Here is a 4,723-nt window from a genome sequence, read left to right on the forward strand (position 1 = left end):
TTATTTCCAGTTTCATTGCACTGTGGTCAGATAATGTGCATGGGATAATTTCTGTTTTCTTGCATATACTTAAGCATGACCTATGGACCAGTATGGGGTCTATTTTAGAAAATGACCCATGTGCAGCTGAGAAAAATATGTATTCAGTTGTGTTTGGGTGGAACACTCTGTAGTTGTCTACCAAGTCCTTTTCTTTCAAGTTCTGGTTCAGTTCTGCTACTTCTTTGCTAAGTTTTTGTCTGGTTGAGTTGTCTTTTTGGGATAAGGGGGTGTTAAGGTCTCCTGTTAAGATTGTGGTATTGGATATTAGATTTTTCATGTCCATTGAGATTTGCTTTATATAGTTGGGTGCTCCCATGTTTGGTGCATACATATTTGTGAGTGTTATTTCTTCCTCTTTAATTTTTTCCCTAACTAGTATATAGTGCCCTTCTTTATTTCACTTGATCATTCTTGGTTTGAAGTTGAGACTGTCTGATAACAAGATTGCTACCCCTGCTTTTTTCTGAGGTGCTGGGGCATGTAGTATTGTTTTCCATTGTTTGACTTTCAGCCTATGTATGTCTTTATCAATTAAATGTGTTTCTTGTATACAGCATATTGTTGGATTTTGTTTCCCAATCCACTGTGCCAGTCTATTTCTCTTAACTGGAAAATTGAGTCCATTTACATTGATGGTTATAAGTGAGATGTATTGAATTATGATTGACATGTTATTTACCTGTTGTCGTTTACTCCTTTTTCTCCTGTGTTTAATTGTTTGCCCTATTTAGTTGGTTGCATCTGATCTCATTCGTGGAGTTCTGCTCATTTTGGTCCCTCTCTAGAACATCTTTCAGGAGCCTGTGTAGGCTTGGCTTTGTCATCATGAAGTTCTTTACTTGTTCTTTGCCATGGAAGTATTTCACTTCTCCATTTTGAGAGTTTTGCAGGGTGTAGTAGTCTGGGATGGAATTTGTTTTCATAGAGGACTTGAAGTACTCAGCTCCATGCTCTTCTCACCTTCATGGTTTGTGAAGAGAAGTTGGTCATTATTCTGATGGGTTTTCCTTTTCATGTGATCTGCTTTTTTTCTCTAGCAGCTTTTAGTATATTATTCTTGAGTTGAATTTCTGGGATCTTGACTATTATATGTCTCAGTGTGTGTTTAATTGGGTTGAGGTTACTTGGAGTTCTGTATGCTTCAGTTACCTGAATGTCAGATTGTTTCCTCATACTTGGGAAGTTTTCTGCTATTACTTCTGCCCATGTTTTTTTTTTTAATGTCATTTGTATTGACTCCTTCTTTCTCATTAATGCCTATTAGTCTCACATTGTTCATCTTTGCATCATCTTGCAGGTGATGGATTATTTTTTCCTGCATCCTAGTTATTTTTAAGAGATCCTTTCTTATCTTTTTACTAGCTGCAGCAGCATCTTCAAGATCTGAAACTCTGTCCTCACTTTCACTTAAACGGTTTTGCAAGATTGTGATTGAGATTTTTAAATTCCTCTATATCTCTTTGACTTTGCTTCATGCGATCTATTTCTTTCCTGTATTGCTCATTCAAGGAATCCGTCATTTTTCTAATCTCTTTTTTTTATCAATGTCTTCTTTAGAAGCAGTTATAAAGTCTTTTACTGAAGTTTTTTTTTTCAGATTCTGTTTCCTCTCTATGTTTCTGTAGTTGATTCTTTACTTCAGATGCTGAGTTCTGAGAATTCTTTTTTTATTTCAGAAAAGAGTTGCGCTCTGAGTTCCTCTATAATTTTCTGCTGTTGCTTATTTACTATCAGTGCTATTAATTCGTACATTTGAGCTGAGCTAGTAGAAAAGAATTCCGCTCTGAGTTCCTCTACGACTTCCTGCTGTTGCTTATTTACTATTGACGCTATTAATTCATACATTTGAGCTGAGCTAGTGTCCTCTGCACTTGTTCTGGGTGGGCACTGGGTTTCTTCCATATGTTTCTGCATTTGATTCTTTACTTCAGACGTTATTAATTCAGGGATTTCTTTTTTCATTTCCAATCTGAGTTCCTCTATACCTTTCTGCAGCTGTTTCTTTATTCAGAAGCTGTTGATTCATTGATTTCAGCAGTGTGATTCCCAATTTGTTCTGTTAGTCTCCTCTGCACTTGTTAAGCGTGGGCTTGGGTTCTGAGATTGCAATTTGCTCCTTCTCATTGTCATTTTGTATAGCAATGTCTTCTGACCTTTGTTGTAGATCTTTGACGCAGTTATAACCTTAGCACCTACTGAAGTTCTGGTGCAAATCTACAAAGTTTGGATTTATCCTGCAGTGCCTGGCTTGAGTTTGGCTGCTGTGCTCAGCTCCTTCCTGCTGCCGCCCTTGAGAGTGATTCTGTTGTGCCCCTCTGGCCAGATGTTCTGCTCCTGGACTAGCTGGGTGGCTTTGTCCCCTACACTCTCTTCAGGGATTCCAGCTGCAGGGTTTCACCCCAGGCCTGTAGTCCAGGCCTGAGCTGAGTCTGGAGGGGACAAGGTGGAGTAGGGGGGAGTGGACGCTCTCCCACACACTCACTGGGGCCTGGGCTGGGATTGGATCTCTTCCTTGTCTTTTACACACACACACACACACACACACACACACACACGAAAAAAATATGTGTATAACCCGACATAAGATTGATACTGTTTCATCAAAATCTTAATGACCTTTTAAGTGGGTTCATCTAATGTATTTTACATAGTCCTGCATAACTATCATTTTGAGAGCTTATTTATTCAGGACCATACATCAGCTTCTCTTGCCTTCTGAACTATGCTCTTCACTATTTCCTATATGCTACATCTCAAGGTATTAGGATATTTCAAGTTTGTATAAAACTGGAAACTATTTTACTTTTAGTTTTCAAAGGTATGTTTGCTGAGTATAAAATTCAAAGTGGACTGATTTTTTTTTCTTTGAGTCCTTTCATTAGTCTAGTTTCTTACACACTTGGTCTTTTTTTTTTCTTTCTAATTTGGAATAAGATGCTATTTGATTTTGTTCTTCCATAGCTAATATTTTTTATGCATATGCTTTAATGCTTTTTTTTTACAATAAGTTTTGGACAATTTCATTTTTGTGTATCTTGGTATGATTTTATTCAAATTTCTTGTGCAAAAGGTTAATTTTTTCTTGGAAATGTGGTGTTATAAGTTCAACTAAATTCAGAAATTTTAAATCTTTAAATATTTATTGCCTACCCCTTTTTACTTTGAAAATTCTAATTATATGGATATAAGTTCCTTGATTTTGACACAGAGTGAAATATTATGACTGATCTGTAAAGTCTTCGTTTTATTTTGGAAAATTTTTATGGTTATATTCATTTAAGTTTGTAAATAATTTTTTTACAATGTGCAATCTATTATTAATCTCATGCTATGTATTCATTTTAGAAATATTTCTCTAAAATTCACTCTATCTACATCTTATATCTTTTACATTTCCGCATTTGTCTACAATTTTTAATGTAATATGTAATTATTGATTTTCAATAAAGTTAATAAAAAAGAAATAATTGTTATTTATGATCAAAGTACAATTATAATCCATATGGGAATACTCATGTTTATATATCTCTTTCGCTTCATGACCTAAAGAAGATCAAGCTAGATCTTTAAAAAATGTTCAAATGATCCTGCTCAGTACACTGAGGTCTTTAGGGGATTTACTCAGATGTATAACCTAGACTGGAAAGATATAATGTTACTCTTAAATCAAACATTGACATCTAATGAAAGATAAGCAGCACTACAAGTTGTTACTGCATTTAAGGATGAATATTATATTGTTAATTTTAGACAGCCATCAAACAGAAAGCCAGAGGGATAACCAGTTCTCTCTGGAGTCTATGTGGTCCCCACCCAAGACCCCTTCTGGCCTAACATCTAGATAGGAGGTTGGAGCAGGAGACCTTTTTAAGTATGTACTCTTGAAGGTCTAAAGAGGACAAAAATAAAGCTTTCTAATTATTTTATTCTATTCTATTTTTTGCCTTTTTGAGGCAGGGTCTCACTATGTAGTTCAGGCTGCCTTGCACTCACTTGATAGCAGAGACTGATCTCAAACGCTCAATGATCCTCCTATCTCTGCCCGAGGAGTTGCTGTGGTTACAGGTGTGTGACACTACACCCAGCCCCAGTACTGTAAGTTGTCAACTGTTTATCAGGAGAAAGATGAAAAGTCCCTTTGCCCTTTTAAATAATTTATCAGAAGCACTGGTAGAACCTATGTCCATAACGCCTGATTCAATAATTGACAGATTATATCTAAAGACATGTTTAATACCCAGTCAGCTACATATATTAAGAAAAAGTTACAAAAGATAGCTTTGCTCCAGATAGCTCACTTGATATTTTAATAAAAGCTGTCTCCTTAGTGTTCTATAACTGAGACTGGGAGGAAGCCAAGCAGAGAAAGCAAAGAGACCAAAAAGTGGCTGTCTTTGCTGTGGGCTTAAAACATATAGACCCTAAGTGTGATTTCCAGTGCTCCAAGAATGGTTAGACAACTTCTAACCTCACCTGCTCCCACAGCCAAAAGCCAGGCCATCCTGACAGGGATTGCCTTAAGAGGAGCCCCCACACCATGACCTGACTGCAAAGGACCTGGCCACTGGAAGCCAGACTTCACTCTGAGGTATAGGCCCAGACTCAACTTTCCAGCTAGTCTAGCAAAACTAATGGCTCCTGGGGTAGTCTATTCTCTCCCACTTGTCAGATTGTTATCTCT

This window comes from Octodon degus, unplaced genomic scaffold (assembly GCF_000260255.1).
Source record: "Octodon degus isolate 3935 unplaced genomic scaffold, OctDeg1.0 scaffold00042, whole genome shotgun sequence".
Classification (NCBI taxonomy): domain Eukaryota; kingdom Metazoa; phylum Chordata; class Mammalia; order Rodentia; family Octodontidae; genus Octodon; species Octodon degus.